The 18759-nt window shown below is 37.8% G+C and overlaps 1 long non-coding RNA gene across 1 annotated transcript in view; it reads left to right on the plus strand.

Moving 5' to 3' along the window:
- Nucleotides 1-226: 226 nt before the first annotated feature.
- Nucleotides 227-18759, plus strand: part of LOC134731357 (uncharacterized) — a 177339-nt gene continuing 158806 nt past the window's right edge. The window contains exons 1-2 of the long non-coding RNA XR_010113574.1: nucleotides 227-460; nucleotides 2697-2818. This is a non-coding gene — a long non-coding RNA (uncharacterized lncRNA). The remainder of the gene's footprint in view (nucleotides 461-2696; nucleotides 2819-18759) is intronic.

Genomic DNA, 18759 nt, shown 5'->3' on the forward strand with positions numbered 1-18759 from the left:
CAGAGAATTGGGGGAAAGCCAGCAGTCACGGGTTTCACCCCGCTCCCACACAGCCTGCAGTCCTAAAGGCCCGTCTCACTCCCACCGTGAGCAGCTTGGAGTCAGTTTCCAGGAAGCCAGTGACCGGGCTGAGAATTTGCCTCAGACCACAAGCCTCCCCATTGAGAAACCAAGCAGACTCAGTTTTTCGGCGTCTCAGGAAGCCCGCAGCAAGTTCCTTCAAAGGGTGTGTGGATTCTCTCGGCTTTCCTGGTACGTTGCTGTGGTAGTCGCTGGAGCAAAAGTTCACGATGTGAATCTTCACTTGCTGCCCTGTCTGTCCAAGTGGGAGCTGCAAGCAAGTCCTGCCTCCTATCCGCCATCTTAATCCGTCAACCAGTAAATGTTTAAAGCCACAAATCTCATGCCCCCTCAGTCGCCGCTCTTCAAAAGTCCGTCCTTTCCTGACTTTACGTGGCAGGTACAAACTTTATCACTTATTTGAGAATTAATCATATGTTGCTCTGGGATTCTCCCTTATATTTCTATTTAAACCTTATAATGGTATTTAATATTTTCTCTCTTTTCTCAGCTAGATTTTGAACTCCTTGGAGGTAAGAGGAAGATTTCATAATTTTGGGTGTTCTCAGTGCCCAAAATACTATTTTCTATATATTACCTCCTTAATATTGGCTCATGAATTGTTAAAACACTTCAAAAAGCAGTAACAAGAGCTCCTTCTAGAGCACAGATTTCACTGCCATCGCTTTTTCACTCTCCATTTCCTCAAACATTAGGTACGTTGTCTAATAACAGAGACTTCAGAGAAGCCGTTTTATTTCTCAAAGAAATCACAAGAAACTCTAAGGAAGAGAGAATGGAAGTTTTTTTTTTTTTTCCTTATGGAAAGAGAAAATAGAGGGATTGTGGAAACCTTCTTTATTTTGAGCCCTCAGTTTCTTTATTTGTAAACTTAAGGTAATATATAGATCTATTTCCCTGATAGACTTGTGATGGTCATTGAGAAAATATATGCAAAGCATGTAACAGTGCCTTGCACACAGTGAGTCATAGTAAAGATTAGCCATTATTATTGTGAGCATTCAGTATGGGCGTGATTGTTTGAAAGAGTTTCATAGAAAAAAAGCCACTTGGAGTATATTCAATTGATTTATTCTTTTTAAAAATAGTAAACACTTACATAGTGTTCTTATTCCTGTGTTTAGGTGCTGTTCTAGGTTCACACTCATTTGAACCTTTAAACACCCCAGTTAAGTACATGCCATTATTATCTTCATTTCAGAAATGAAGCCACTGACACACAACAAATTATGCAGTTGCACAGCTAATAAGTGGTAGAGCTGGAGTTTGAACCCATGCGCTTTGGTTATAGAGTCCATGCACTTAGCCATTATAAAATAGAGGGTGTCTTCTAGAAACATTTATTCAGCGTCTAATTTGTGCTGGACACTGAGGTTAGACGAATATATACAGTTTCTGTTTTAGTGGCTTTCACAGACTAAGGTGGGAGATAAACAATCTAGTACACAATTACTGATTAATAGAATAGGAGCTATAATTAGGGTTATCTTATGTCCCAGTGTGCTTGAGATAGTCCTAGTTGATACCTGTCATTCAGCATAATTATTAATAGTGTTTAACTTGACATTCAACAGTGTGTTGGTTTAGATGATGAATTATATAGTCTCTCTTAGTTGTACTAAGGGGATGCATGAGGTATTCTTGCGGCTCAAAATGGGAAGGACTGACTTCCTCGAGTGGGGCTTCACCTGACTGAGTCTTATAGGATGAGAAGCAGTTTTTGCCAGGTAGGCAAGGGATATTTGAAGCAGAGGGAAAGGGCATAGGAGTGTGAGAGTACCGGGTGTGTTCAGAAACGGTCAAGCAGATTGGGGGTGCTATGATAAGGTGATTCTAAGACCTGGATGCACATTAGAGTCACCTGGGGAGTTGGAAAAAAACTCCATGGCCAGGTTGCACCAATTAAATCAATCTCAAGAGCTGATTTTTAAAGCTCTCCAGGTGATTACAATATGGTTTGAGACCCTCAGAGGTAGAGAGCCCTTGAGAGACAGCAAGGATATAATGGTGGATGGGAGAGGGAAAGTAGGCAAGGATCAGCTCATGGAGGGATATCGTCATAATCAAAGGTACTTCAACTTGTCCATGAATTAAATTTCTGGCTTTTGGCAGAGAGCTTCAGTCTGGTGGGCGTGGGTATCTTGAAGCCCTTTCACTACTGGCTGTTTCCTGTTAGGGCAGCAGCATGAGTCAATGACAAGCTGTGAGTAGTAGCTTATAACTTGTATTCACAACCCTCGAAAAATGAGTGTTATGGCCTAATTCCACTTGTAAAAGGTCTTTCTGTGGCCCAGAAAAATCTTCTAGCAGTGCTAAGACTGCCAAATATTATTAGATATGTGAGGCAGCATATACTTTTATATGATAAGGATGAGCATGAGAATATCTTAGAACAATTATTTCTATGAAAAAGATTCCCTAAAGTACATATATATGACATATATATGTCTCCTAGATTTCTGTGAAGAAAATTGAAGTTATATTTTTCCTATCTCTTGATAGGAAACTAGCCCAGCTAGTTGTTTAAAATGGAACATGTTAATTATCAGGACTGATTTAGTGTATAAAAGTGAAATTAGAAGGGTTAATAATGATGTCCATACTTTGTCTTGCAGAAAGACAATCTGCCTTGCAGCATGTTTATGGATAATATGGAGCTCCCCTGCAATGAATATGTGAACCCTCTGTTCTTCAGGATGGCACTTGGGATGATGTGGAAGTAAACTCGACTGAGCAAGTAGGTTTTACTGAGCCAGGGCAAGAGAGACCCTTGCTTTGGGCTCCATGCAGTACAGGCTCCAATCTGGTTCTCTGGTCCTACCCTTTTACATGGGGCAGTGTGTCTTCAGAGCCACCTGGAGTCCTCATGGCCACCTGGTGCCTTTCTCGCTCATTTCTGGACATGTTTTATATACCTGAGACCCTGGAATTCCTAGGTTCCAGAGCTCACAGAGGCCTCTTCCTTAGGAATTTCCTCTGGGAAAGAACCAACCATGATGTCTGTGGATGCGTCAGTGGGCTTGATGGGTAGTTTTGGGGTGGTCAGTGGGGATGGGGCTTGGATATGAGTGATCCACATGCATAGACGGCTGACTTAATTGGAGCACACGTGTGTGCAAGTCCTCTCATTGTGTAGGATACAGCTGGGGTGGAAAGAGAAGGAAGAGCTGGCTTTTCCCATGATACTATGTCTTGGCACAGAACTCTAAGTCCTCTCACAATTACAAATTTGAATCTAGGCTTCCACGTCATTATGAAGGTACTTCCGTCTAGGTTATAGGAAATGACCTATAATATTCATTTAAATTTTGTCAGGTGTTTTATGCATTTCAAATATTTAAGAATATGGATTTTCATTGGGACTCTTGACCTGGACCTTTCAAAAGTTAGAGACAAGCCTAAAGCCAGGTCACAAAAATGCTACATAGAGAAACTTGAATCACCTGAGAGAAGGGTGAAAAACTATATACCTGCTTCTTTCTAATTAGCTGAACCTTATTCGTCCAATATTTTATGTAAAATCACATTAAATAATTCATCCAACTATTGTTCCAGCACTGAATGTAGGTGAGAAAACTACTATGTCAAAATCTGTGACTAGATAAGAACCTTCTATTGCAGAACCGGGAAGAGTAGACCTTGTTTGTATCTTGGAACTTGCTGGTGAATCCTGTAAGGGGTGAAATCAATAGAAATTCAGTACCTCCCAAGTGTTAGGCACTGTATTAACCACTTTGCTTTTGTTAAATTTTATTCCTTGCAAAGCACGAATTATTATTCAAATGTTAAAAATGTAGAAACCTTTGGGTGATTAAACAACTTGTCCAGGGTCCCGGATTTATTTATTGGTCCCTAACCAACTCAGCTTCTAGAACTCATGCTTTTTCCTAACTCTGATTCCCTTCCATAAGAATGGGAAATGTCCTTGAAGGTAAAATTACAAGCAAAGTCATTTTTACGAAGAAGTTGAGTTTGGCTTTTTGAAAATGGCTGTTATTTTCTTCCTCGCATTTCAACACCCCACTCAGCTGTCTGCCTTCCTCCTTTGCCTTTTGAGTAAATCATTCTAATTATTAACTTTGTAAATGAAGCTCTAAATAAGCTATTTAAGTTTATTCCTATTAGATGGGACAACAGATTAGAAATCCAGTGCCACCTGGGGTGGGAACGTGTTAGATTTCCATGCTAATGCCTCATGCATGTTTTATGCCTTAGATTAGTAGCTAATGTGGTCATTGATCATCTTGTGTCATATGAGCTACAAACCTGCTGCTTTGAGCTAATTCTTTTTAAAAACTTGTTTCCAAATCAGTACTCAAAGTCCAGACCAAGGTTTCTGGTTGGGAAAAGAGGTTATATTTGCTTTTGGCGAGGGGTCAAAAACATTTTTCTACCTATTCATCCTCTTTGTAGATAATAAACAGTGTAATATATCATCGGAATAAGTTAAGTTTGAGAAACTGACAAAGCAAAAATATTTCCTAAAATCTAGACCTGAAAGCACCTTTATATCCTATGTAGTTCCTTTCTGTGCTACTTATAAGTAAAAAAATGGTAAAAGCTATCATTTGAAAGCCTATTCAATTTGTATTTGAATTTCTTAAGCAATTATCCTATTAAGTAGGACCTTGAGAGCATTTTTACTTCAAGTTATATAGCTCTGCCATTAGTGAGGTCAAGTTCAAGTTCTGCTCCATCCACTTAGTAACTGTGTGACCTTAAACAAAAATCTTATCCCTGAGTCTCAATTTCTTTACTGGAAACATGAGGCACATGATAGTGCTTTCCTCAGAAGGTGGTTATCAGGGTCAACTGAGGCAATGAATTTAAAACATTTACTCACATATCTAGCAGTTAGTAAATACTAATGTAAACAGTTGTGATCATTTGAATCTTCTTCCATGTAGAAAGTCATCTTGGCTAAAATATGATGAAAAAAATGTAACTGAAGAAATGGGAGTGGTAGGAGCTCATCTTGCCTCTTTCCTGCTTAGGGGTAGAAACCAGCCACAACTCAGCTGGTGATAGGTTTTATGTTTACTGTTCAATAAGGACCCTTTTAGTCTTTTTAGAATCTGAGTTGACCCTGCAGCTAAGTCAATAATAGAGGAAGAAGTAAAGGACATTGAACAATGCCAACTTCGAGTGGAGCAATCTCAGTACTGGGCAGGGAAACATCCCCTGCAGCCTAGAAAGAGCAAGTTCACGTTCAGATTGACACAGCTGATCACGAAGAGGTATCCTACCACCATTAAGAGAAATGCCAATACTTTTCCTAGTTCTCTTGATGTCCTCCTCTTTCTATGCATACATCTCTGAAAATTTCCACATTAATATATTCCTAAATGGACAGGGGTAGCACTTTTTAAAAAGAATTTATGGGGGAATTTATCCAGGAGCAATCATGAGGGAGCCAGGGCTGCTCTGGTGTCAACATGGTGGTAGATCTGTTAGGCTCTCAGCTTGGCTTGCAGCTCTTTCTTGGTTTGCAGCTACATCACAAGAGCCTGGGGAGTATTAGGCAGCCACATGTGTCTCTGGATGGTTCTTTGTCTGCCAATAACTTCATGAGTTTCAGGCTCAAGAACAGAGGTTTTGGTGATCAGGGAATATTTGATTCAACAAGAAAGTCCCTGAAGTGTAAGTGGAACTAATCATGACCAGTTGAGAGGGTTGGGACAATTATGTCTTTAAGTGTTTGCTGGGAAGTTTCTTATATAATCTTGTGTTTTGTTTATTTAATGGCCAAGGGGATTGGGTTGAAGCTGTCACCAAATCTACTAACCTGTTGCAGAATTCAGTTAGTTTTGCTCTTTTCTTTGTGATCCTTTGCAGTATATTTTAAATTATAACAGACTGTTTCACAGATAATTACAGGATAGTTTCCTGGCAGGATACCTGCAGTTTTCCTGATCCTTTTTATTTCTACATACAGAGTAACTTTAGACATGAAATATGTGTATGTTTGCTAGTTAGGCTCTCCTCTTTTAAGTAGAGATTAGACATATAATTTTATAATTCATTGAGAACAATTTTGTTTAGATATTTTGTCTTCTCTGTTGAATGTATGATTAGGATTTTTTGTTAACAAATCAAAACACCTTTCAGATTTAGCTTAAGCATTACCCAGGCTCTTAGTATAATGGTGAGAACATGATACATGCTTAGCACATTGACAAATGAAAAAGCTTGAACTGCAATAAAGAAAAATACAGATATTAAGCTAAAGAAGGAAGTTTTCAGATACTCAAGATGGTAGTAGTAGGCTTACTTGGTCGTAAAGTAAATGTTCTAGATACATTAGACTGCAAAAATAAATCAGAATAAAACTATGGCTGCAACCATTTTCAGAAGAAAATACCGGAACTGTAAATTGCTTTCTGTATTAAAGGATGGAATAATAGTGTAGAAGAATGTCATAGAGTGCAGGCTCTGGAGACAGACTGCTGGATGCAAATCCTGAGATTGCTCTTTTGATCTACGGGATCCTGGGCAAGTAGCTTAGTTTCCTGTTTTATAAAAGAGGCATAACAATAATATCTGCCTCAGCGGCGTGTTGGTAGGATTTAAAGAAGTGGCTCACATGAAGGGCCTGGCCAAGAGTAAACACTTAATAATGAAGACCATTATTATTACTACCATTCATTATTCAGGAGCATCATAAACCTTTTACTAGAACATCTTGAGAAGATTTGAATGTTCTTCTTGGGTTTCTGATTTTTGAAATATAATTTCTTACAGATGCCAGAGGCAGAGAAGATGTAGTCAAAGGTGACAGCGTCTGTAGTGGCCTGATTATGTGTTAGATTTCCAGTTGGTCTCCAGATCCTGTACTGATGCTCTTTCCCTTTTCCCTTACTGTGCTGTTCTGTGCCCTGGTGACTTTGCTGGGCTCAACAGTTGCTTTAGTGGCATAGCCAGGACTGTGAGATTTGTCCTGCTTTCCCCTTTCTTATCAGTTCCTGAAAATGATAAAGATAGCATGCTATCAGATCTGAGGATACCATTGCTCTGAGAGGGAGAGCTAATGCCTGGATAACCAAGCAAGGATTCAGAGGTCACAACTAAACTAAAAGATAAAATTTACTCAGATAAATACAGAGTTTATTTTTTAAACTTTAATGTAAATGATATTCAAGCACAGGCTTGGACAGAGTTGACTCAATAATCTAGATAATTTTCTTGACTTCAAGGTCAGAATGAGATAGAAATATGAGCTGGTGCCTATTACATTCTGTACCACAGTTGACTATTGCTGTGCATGCAGGATTTGGTCTAAACTTCTGAAGTCCTTAGATCTAAAATGATGTTCACCAACATGGGAAGACTAAGCAGCTATCTAGACTCACTCACTAGGCAAGTGGCTTACTGGTAAATACTAATCTTGAAGTGCATGTGCTATAAATTAAGCCATGATTTTATCTTCATTATTTAATAAGACTATAAAGAACACATTCATATTCTCATTATGCTATGCATTTCATGGATTTGCTCATGGCTTACAAAAAGTCAGAAGTAGCATTTAATCAGAAATGCTAAGATTCTTTGGTCTACCAGAGACAAGGACAAGGGAGGGTAGAATCCCAGTACTATTTCTGATGGTCAGCTCGTATCTGAAATATTGTGTTTTAGTTTTGATGCCACAACTTAAAATTGTTGTTGACAAACAATTGTAGTTAGGGGAGAGCAATCAGAATGTGGTAAGAATGGGAAGTATGTCGTAATAAAAAACGTTGGCAGAACTAGTAAGTGTTTAGTTTGTAAAAAGGAGGTGTGAAGGAAATGTGGTTGCTCTTTTTATATATTTGAAGGTATGTCATGAATAGAGGCATTTGATTTATTCTCAGCTGCTCTAAGGGGTTGATCCAGGACCAAGAGATATAAATATCAGTTATACAGATTCGATAGAGGAAGGACTTGCTGAATAGGAGATGTTAAAAAATACCATAGGTGGCCTGGAGAGAAAATGAGCATCTCTCTTCCTAACTGCTTAAGCAGAGACTGCCTAACCACAGATACTGAAAGACTGTCAAATATAATGGGTAAGCACTGGTGCTGGCATGGATGCTCTTCTGGGCTCTGTCTCTGCCTGTTGCTAGCTAGGAGATCACAGAGAAGTTACCCTAAGACTCTTTGTCTCAGCATCTGTTTTGTAAATCCTCATTGATATTCATGGGTGTAAAGTAACACATAGTGAGAATGCAGCAAGTGTTGGCATTTTGCATGATTGTTATCTAGAAATGGCGTAGAGGGGATTTCTATGAAAAGTAAAAGTTTCTGTTAGAGTTTTTCTATTTTAAGACTATTGCTACAATTACTTGTAATGGTACAATCAAACTGTTAATTTTATGGGTAGACCATGGAGCCTATAAAACACCATATATCTCCAAACAAGGACAATATGATATACTTCACTTACTACCATAAATAAAACCCAAGTACAAATGGAGACATATAGATAAAATGAAAGAGATGGGCATATATTTTGTAAGGCTGTACATTGATAGCTATTCTGAAGAGACCGGCTTAAGCGTTAATTTTGGGAATTTATATTGCCCATTCTATCTGTGAGTTACAGTGTACATAAACAGCATAAGGTATTTTATGTTAATTCTTGAGAGCGCTTCTTTAAATTTCATGTGAGTAAACCAGGCATATTGTTAACGATATAATTTGGGTTAAATTGAGCTCCTAGTAAATTGTGAATGGTTTGTTATTATTCACTAGAATGCATTTACCCTGCTACTGCAGTATTGCAGCTTTTTATTATACGTTAATAGTTTAACAGCCAAAGTTAAATGCTATTAATAAAATGGTGCAACTAATAGATCTCATTTGTAGTATTCTATGGTTTTCTTCAACATTTTATTAGTAAAGTTGAAATACATGATGTGAGAAAAAGAATACAAAACAAAAGCAATTATTAGACTCGATACAGAGGATGGAAAACTTGAATTGCATGGTCTCAGCTAAAGCAAAGCAAGGTGTGGCGCGGTGCCTGGTACATTGCTCTACAACAGCTTAATGCATACTGTTTGGTCAAGAAACAGTTCTATTGATGGCTTTATTCCCTTAAATTAGAATTCTTCTTCTAGCTATGTACATACAGGTAAACTAAGCAGAGAATTGATATTTGTTTGCTAGATTAAGAAAAAAAAGTATATTAATACTGTATTCTATTCTCTCTTCATTCTACTATAGTAGATGATTTCCCTCCTATAGATAATTTCTACTAGCTTTCTACTTTATTTTGTCTATGTGGAAGTGAATGATATGATCATAATATATAATAGAATAGAAATGTGGGAGCTTTTAAATTTTTCCAAACATGAGTTTGGTGTTCTTGAGCAATGAGTACATCCCTATTAAAAACAATTGAGATAAATCTAGAGTCCAGTTTTCAAGTCTAAAAGCATAATGACATAATTACAGAGGAGAAGAAATATAACCTCATGAATATAAGTACAAGGTTTTAGGGGATGTCCTCCACAGTACATTCAATGTCAGTCAATAATGTGATTAAGCCTCTGAGAATATAAACACATTCTCCTACTGCCCTAGTACCTAGAGGGAGGGCCAAGACTTCTGTTCTACCCAGCGCTAGTCAACAACTGAGAGTATTGGGTCATATTAGAGAAAATGTACTTTATGAAAGTACACATAACATTCCAAATCTAAATCCAGGAGTCAAAAATCTATTTTCTGCCAGAGGTCTTCATTGTCTTTACAGATGCACTAGGACTCTTCTGCCTTGCATTTCTTCCCATCAAAACTTGCCTGACCTATTTTTTTTTCTTTCAAGATCCTCCTAGGGAATTGGCTAATTACCTGGATTAATTACAACCAAAGAGTTGGTGGCTTATAACTTGCTATATCAAAATCACATTTCTACTTCAATAGCATTTACTTACCCATAGCTTTTTCCCCCGGTGTATAATGTTGGTGGGGCTTTCTCACATTAAATGAGAAACAATGGGTGAGATATGAGGAAAGCATCTTTCTTCCTGCCTTTCACATAATGCAAACACTAGAAAGTTTACATTCTTTTATTTGTTAATAGCTATTAATCACGAACATCTATTAAGCCCCTACTATTTTCAAGTCATTCTGAAATCCTCTAGATAAAATACAGAGATGAGTAAGACAGATCCCTTAAGGATATTACAGTTTAGTAAGATAGATAATACCAAATACATGACTAATAATAGTACAAGGCTTAATGGGATAAGGACCATAGAAGAAGGAGGTGGGGAACAAAGTAGCATGGACTTAAAGAGAAAGGGATCTCTTGTCAATTAAACCGATTAAAGATTCCTTCATGGACAAAATAGTCTTTCATTTGAGTTTTAAAAGATGGATGGAATTTCTAATAGGGATATATATGAAGGTTTGAAAGAGTTTTCCAGATACAACATCATGAACAAATGTAGGAAATGTGAGAAGTACAGAGAAGTCCTGTCATGGAGTATAGCTTGCAATAAGGAAACGTAGGAAGATCAGTAACTGTTTTTTTTTTTTTTTTTATTGTACTTCAAGTTTTAGGGTGCATGTGCACAATGTGCAGGTTTGTTACATATCTATCCATGTGCCATGTTGGTGTGCTGCACCCATTAACTCGTCATTTAGCATTAGGTGTATCTCCTAATGCTATCCCTCCCCCCTCCCCCCACCCCACAACTGTCCCCAGAGTGTGATGTTCCCCTTCCTGTGTCCATGTGTTCTCATTGTTCAATTCCCACCTATGAGTGAGAACATGCGGTGTTTGGTTTTTTGTCCTTGTGATAGTTTACTGAGAATGATGATTTCCAGTTTCATCCATGTCCCTATAAAGGACATGAACTCATCATTTTTTATGGCTGCATAGTATTCTGTGGTGTATATGTGCCACATTTTCTTAATCCAGTCTATCGTTGTTGGACATTTGGGTTGGTTCCAAGTCTTTGCTGTTGTGAATAGTGCTGCAGTAAACATAAGTGTGCATGTGTCTTTATAGCAGCATGATTTATAGTCCTTTGGGTATATACCCAGTAATGGGATGGCTGGGTCAAATGGTATTTCTAGTTCTAGATCCCTGAGGAATCGCCCCACTGACTTCCACAATGGTTGAACTAGTTTACAGTCCCACCAACAGTGTAAAAGTGTTCCTATTTCTCCACATCCTCTCCAGCACCTGTTGTTTCCTGACTTTTTAATGATGGCCATTCTGACTGGTGTGAGATGGTATCTCATTGTGGTTTTGATTTGCATTTCTCTGATGACCAGTGATGATGAGGATTTTTTCATATGTTTTTTGGCTGCATAAATGTCTTCTTTTGAGAAGTGTCTGTTCATGTCCTTTGCCCACTTTTTGATGGGGTTGTTTGTTTTTTTCTTGTAAATTTGTTTGAGTTCATTGTAGATTCTGGATATTAGCCCTTTGTCAGATGAGTAGGTTGTGAAAATTTTCTCCCATTGTGTAGGTTGCCTGTTCACTCTGATGGTAGTTTCTTTGGCTGTGCAGAAGCTCTTTAGTTTAAAAGATCAGTAACTTTTAAGTGACTTCTCCTAAAGTATTGAAGATTAAATCCTTGGTTATTTGCAGTGATTAGCCTAACCTGAACTGTTGTTGAGTATCAACAGGCACTATCCTTTGGGCTGAGGATACATTGATAGTTGATATTTTGGAGCTCACTGTCCAGTAAGAGTTAAAGTATTTTGTTATTTACTATAAAGTGAAGAGAAAAAGGTGCTAATGGAGGTATGAACAAACTGGTATTCCACCAAGAAGGCCCTCTTGCCCATGGGGTTTTCCTCTTATTTCCAGATCATAGAAATTATCATAAAATGTTTTTAGCATTATGCAAGTATTTATAGCCTTTGTCTGATTTTTAACCATGCTCCTAGCCAAAATAAATAACTGTAAGATTTTTATTTAGTATATCTCCATCTTCATTGATTTTACCATTATATAATTTCTCTCTTCCTCACCCTCTTCCCCCTTTCCCTCTTTTTTTCCTTCCGCTAATATTTACTGAGTGGATCCAATGTGCTAGGTACTGCAGTGGAGGCTGATTTAGTGATGTATGAGGCATAGTTCCTGGTTTCTGGTGACATCAGCCTAGATAAAGCTGAAGTGCCTATACTCAAGAGGGCAGCAAATATACATAGATCAAGGCATTCATTCTCTTCAGGTAACAGAAGGTAGATTCCCTTGCATTTACAGTGTGCAGATAGTTTCTGTGAATGTGGACTCTTTGAGAAGGCTTCGTAAAGTACTTATTAACCCCTTTGTGTCTTTAGGTTAGCCTATCCCTGTACCTGCCAAAAACAAGCAAAATCTCCATACCTCTTTTCTGGAGTGTTAGGCTTATTCTAAAGTACAGCCACTTGATTTTCCCTCTAGTCTGAACCTTATTTCTCCTCATGTCCACTTATAACCCATGTATAATTAAAACCCAGGCTTCTTTGTAGAAGCTTTATTTGTAGTAGCTAAAACCTGGAAGCAACTCAGATATCCACTGCAGGTCAACAGAATAACAAATTGTGGTACATTCAAACAATAGAATACTATCCGGCGATACAAAGAACAAACTGTTGACATATACAACAACATGGATGAATTTTAAAATAGTTAAGCTGAGTGAAAGAAGCCATATGAGTAAAAATACATACTATATGATTTCATTTCTATAACTTTAAAAAATGCCAACTAACCTGTAGTGATAGAGAACAATCAGCGATTGCCTGGAGGGAAGGCATATGGGGAGACTCAGGAAGGAAGGATTACAAAAGAACATGAGAAAACTTTGAAGTGATGGATGTGTTCACTATCTTGAGTGTATAGTGATATTCTCATTGGTATATACATGTGTCAAAAGTTTATTGCATGTCAATTATGCTTCAACAAAGCTGCCAAGAACAAAACAAAAACAGGCTCCTACTGTAATTATTTGATCTCTGATTCCCTTAATAGACTCTAAGTAACGTGATGAGAGTGAATAGGACATCCTCATTCAGTGATGTATCCCCAGTAAATGGTCCAAAGTGGATATTCAGTAAATACTTGTCAAATGAATAAAGAAGTGGTTAAAATGACCATTGAGCTATATAATATTTTTATCTTGCTTTGGTTCACATGTTAAAATGCTGATCATGTCAGAATATTATTTATTCATTACCCATATTATTTCCCTTGTTGTAAAGTCAGCTATAGCATAAATGCCCTTGAAGTAGATTTTTTAAAAAAGACAACTTTATTCCAAATCTACAACAAACCCAAAGTGAACTATCAATTTTAATAGGAATTTATATTAGAAATTAAAGCCACAAAATGTTAATAAACATCAATACCCAGCTAAACATGTTGCTTATAATATTTAATATAATTTAACTTCTAAAGGAATACCACAGTATATAATCCCATTTGGATTAGTGAATTAATGTTAAAATAACTACTAACTTCAGCTTTGCCAAATGTTTATGACTACAGATGATGTCCATCACATCAGTGGGGAGACTGAGTTCAGTTTCTTCAGTTTATGAGTATGGTTTCTGAACAGGGATGGGAGGCAGAAGTCTGAGGTCTATGCATCCTTTTTATTACTTTCAGCGTCATCATTTTTAAATTCTGATTTTCTTTTTGGCTTAGAGGTTGTTAGTCATTCAGAAGTTCCTTCTACAAAATTTTCAACTCTGAGGCATTTGAGAAATTATGAGGCAGTTAAACCTGGAGTCTGTCTTGGAAACTGGTCTATCATTTACTTCCTAGTACCCTCAATGGCAACACCATTATGCATTAAAATGGTAAAAGCATACATTGCGACAATCCCATAAACAGCCCTCTATATAAATGTAAACACTGAGGCCGAATTGCCTCAAATGTGGCAGCTCTTACTTTTTAACAGTGTTTTATATTCTCCATACTTATTCATTTCACTGACTCCCTGCTGCAATACTCACTTTGCCTGCCAGCTTCCCTCGCCTTAAAATAGTTGTTTGAGCAGCTGTGAATGCTCTCAATGACAATTGCTTTTGTGATTTACTCAAAATCCTGACAATTTTTAGGTCTGGAAGAATAAAAAGCCTAAGATCTCTGGGGATATCACTGTTCAAGATCATATTTAATCTTCCTGTACTGTCTTCCCTTAGTACTTTTCTGTTTCAGTACACTGCCACAGGAGTTGTGAAAGATACCCTCTCCCATTGCCCCCCCTCTACCAGGTATTATCTTGAAGCTCTGTTCTTTTATTTCATTTGGTGCCAATAACACATTTTCTTTTGGCTGCATTCACCAAGAATAATAGATACTAGCTCAGCTTGCAGGATATAATTTGTCCCCTAGCATTCATGTCCTAAGTTGCCATTAAACTATCTGTTGAATATTTGAGGATTACTTTTTAAAATGTGGTCATTAGTACTGGTTCATCTTTGGCTGACAATAGGAAACTGAGAAAATTAAGAAGAATTAGTTGGTCCTGGATCTTGAAAGTCTAAATTCATTATAAATACAAAGAAACTCCTATTTCATAGAGCTTCTTTGTGTGGTTTTAAAACATTTTGACGAGAAAAACTGCATTGTCTAACTTTAAAAAGTCACCACTTTTCCACAGGCAAATTAATGAAGAAAAAAGTCTGTTGTGACTTGATGAAAAGTCCACAAATATACATAGATATCAGACATTTAACATTAGCATAAAGATAAAAAATGGATCCACACCAGTCAAGTGTATATTTCCCCATTTACATGATAATAAACATTTCTTGTATCTTTCAAACTGTTGACGTGGATTCCTTTTCCTTATGACTTATGAGATTTTCGCAAACCTTTTAGGGTATTTCTCAGTTAACTCCTATAAAAATATAACTGACACTAGGTATAGTTGCTCTAAAAAATTGGAAGAAATAATGTCTACAATTTGTCTAAATGGTTTACATATTTTGTTTTGCTACCAAAAAAAAGAAACCCCAAAACCTATTGAGTTAGTACTATAATGACCCTCATTTTACAGAAGAGAAAGTGAGAAAACTGAAGCTTGGAAAGTTTTAAAAATGTTCCCAAGGACTCATGCCTAATAACTGGAAATCCAGGCTGAACTCACGCCTGTAGGGACCAAGGCCTATATCCAGTCTACCCATAATACTCCTGAGATGTGCTGAACTTCCCTTAGGATGCTGTGGAAGGAGAAAATAGTATGTTTCCTCTCCAGTTTGGGTATCTGCCATAAAGCAAGCCATAAACTATTAGAACCAGTTTTGTAGTGAGTTTAAATACAGAATTGAGGCGGGAGAGGTGTTGTTGAATTATTTTTGTGTTTTCAGGTTTAATTGTGAACAAGAGTAACCTAGGCATTGTCTTGGTTTGTTCTGGCTACTAAAAAATACCATAAACTGGTAGCTTATATACAACAAAATTTATTTCTCACAGTTCTGGAGGTGGGAAGTCCAAGATTAAGGAGCGAGCAGACTCAGTGTCTGGTGAAGGCCTGCTTCCTGTTTCATAGACAGCTGTCTTTTTTTGCCATGACCTCATGAGACAGAAGGGTTAAAGGAGCTTTCTGAAGTCCCTTTTATGAGGGCACTAATTTATTTGTGAGGGCTTTTCCCTCATGACCTAGTTACCTCCTGAAAGCCCCACCTCCTAATACCATCACGTTGGTGGTTAAGATTTCAACATATGAATTTTGGTGGGGGACACTAATAGCCGGTCTGAAGCAGCCATCTTTGGAAGTTTTTACTTAGCCTCATGTTTGAAGATGATGATTCACTAGGCTTTAGGGCCCAGAGAGTAAAGGGTGATTTAACATTTTTCTCAGGTGATTCTCATGGGGGTTATTGGGTTAGATGTCTTCTAAGGGATCATATAACCTTGTGATTTTATTAGTATGACTTGAGGATTCCAGGAGTTGGTCGCATTTCCCCATTCGGCACCCTCTGCACCATTTCCCGAACTCAGAAAAGCATTCCTTTATTGTGCAGTGCTTTCTCTTATTCAGATGAAGAAATTGCTGGGAAGTCACATTTTGTACATGATCGATCACATACAGTTTAGAGAGTAGTGTGGTGTCTGAAAGATAGCACTAAAATTCAGAAGTGCTTCTTTCACCACCCCAAAATGACTTTATTCATTCTTTTATATCCATTACTTTCACAAACCTGAAGAATAAAGGATACTCAACATTATTTTCTATAAAATTGGCATATGACCTGTTACCAACCAACATTGATTCAACAAACTTTTTTTTTGTCAGCTAGTCTGAAAAAGAAAAAAAACAAAACAAAAAAACCAGACACTCTGCTAGATGCCTTGGATACCTAGGTGAGCAAACCAAATTTAACTCTTTTCCGGACAAGATACTATAACTCACTGAAGCAAATGGACCAATGAAAGAATCTGGGAATATAGATTTGCCATCAAGTGAAATCTGCTTGTCAAGTGTTGGCCTTGTGGAAGAAACTACTAATTGTTGCCTAATAATTGTTTTTTCTCATCATCCACATAAGAGAATTTGAAGCTGAATGCAGAAAACATCAGCCAATCTTTTTTTTTTTATTTTTTTGCAGTGAAGTGTAGTCATGTAACTAAGTTCTGATCAATAGGATAAGTATGAAAATACATGTGGCAGTTTCTAGATACCTGATGGATATCCTTTGTCTCTTGTTTTAGTCCCTTTCCTCTGTCCTGCTGATTGGAATGTGGACAATGGCCAGAGCTGCATTTTGGATCAAGAGAATGAGGGAGACTCCTTAAGCCATAGTAGAGCAAAAGACCAGAGAGGGCCTGAGTCCCTGGGAAGTTTGGGAAACAAAGCCACCATCCCATCCCTGGATTGTCTTCCTTGGGAATTTTACATGGTATTCTGAGAATAAATTGTGGGAAGATGGGAGATCTGATCTAGTCTGGGAATCAGGAAACTATTTCCCAGAAGTGGTGACACTTCAGCATGTATTTGAAGGTTAGGTAGATGAAGTACTGAGGATGAAGTGTATGGAGGGGGGGCGGGTGGGAACAGTAAGGGAGGATTTCAATCTATAGGAAGAAGATTACTGTGAGAAAATAATGCATGTGAAAATAATTTGCAAAGTAACATTGCTCTGTTAAGATATTCCTATTATAAAGTCTGTGCTTCTCAGTTCATGATTCAAGGACTGCTCGCAATTAATTAACTGCCCACATCTCACCACTTTCATCTCTCATTACCCCCTGCCATAGATTTCAGACTAGGCTCATCAGTTTGAAGTTTCCTCCTTGCATTCTTCTGTACTAACCTTTGCCATTTTCAAATGACCCTTTAAACTCTGTCTCCTTCATGGAGAATGTTCTAAATAACCCTATCCTCCTCCCCAGAGCTCTGATACCTGCAGTTCCTTCATCTGTTTTCATCTGTACTCATTCTTAGGCTATATGACTTTCCCTATATTTTTCTTCTATATCTGTTTTCTCCATTTCCTTTATGGATTATCCAAGAGCAAGGACTATTACCATACTATGTTTTATATCCTGGAATGCCTAACATAGACTTCTGGCCCAATACATTTTGTTGACTGAATGGCTTGAGCCAGGTTGAAAGTCCTTTCCAGCAGTCCTGCCCATAGATGCTGACTGTTTAGTGGCGAGGCTCTTTGAGGACCAGTCAAATGTAATCATTCCTCATCTTGAAAGCTTCAATATTAAGGTCGGCCCTGAAAAATTCATCAGGGGAATAAAGTTTTGCTTATCACGTCTGCTGCCCTGAAGGCCTTTGGGTAAATGATGGCGGATGGATTGAGGCTGTAATGGCCAAATGCAATATTAAATCTACTTTCTGTCTCTCTCTGGTCTGCCTGGTAGATTTTGATGTATTGAGTTTTACATTTAGGAACCAATTTCCTTTTGATAAATTCATGCTCCAGGCTGTACAGGGCTGGCCATTGCATTAGAGACATTCAGACAAATGATCAGGTATGCAGGCAGAGTATGTCATCCATGAGGTCGGTGGCTTCTCCTGAGGTCTTTGATGGTGGAGAGCTTTTGACTCTTCTTAGTCAATTCTTGCACTACTGGCTATGGAAAATAGGTGCAGAGAGTTTGCCGTCTTTGGAGACTTTTCTACCTCACATTCATTCAACGTTTGCACTTGAGTCCTTCCATAAAAATTCAATGCTAACACTGATAAGCAAAATCTCAGCTGCACAGAGCCAGGGGAAAATTAATTACTGCAGATAGTTGAGGTTCCATATTAATTGAAAGAGCTGACCCAGCTAATGTAAGTATATTTTTTCAATTTAAACATTTTTGAAGAGACTTTCTTTAAAATTTTCCATTTGCCTCTTTGCCTTTTTACCTGTAAAATATGCAAAATATTTCCATTTTAAAAAGATTCATTTATTCAAATAACATTTGTTGAGTATCTATTATATGCTAAACACTAAAGATAGAAGTATAGAAAATAAATTGTCTCTGACCTCAAGGAGCTTACAGTCTAGAAAGCGATTGGCAAACCTTTTCTGTAAAGGGGCAGATAATTTTTGGCTTTGCAGGTCGTGTATTCTATATCACAACTAGTCTGCCATTAGAGTGCAAAAGCAGCTATAAATCCTAAGCCCATTTTATTCATCTGTCTAACACCTAATTATCATTAAGACTTTCAGACTGTTCGGCCGGGCGCGGTGGCTCACGCCTGTAATCCCAGCACTTTGGGAGGCCGAGGCGGGCAGATCATG

Source organism: Symphalangus syndactylus, chromosome 9 (genome assembly GCF_028878055.3).
Source record: "Symphalangus syndactylus isolate Jambi chromosome 9, NHGRI_mSymSyn1-v2.1_pri, whole genome shotgun sequence".
In the NCBI taxonomy this organism is placed as follows: Eukaryota; Metazoa; Chordata; class Mammalia; order Primates; family Hylobatidae; genus Symphalangus; species Symphalangus syndactylus.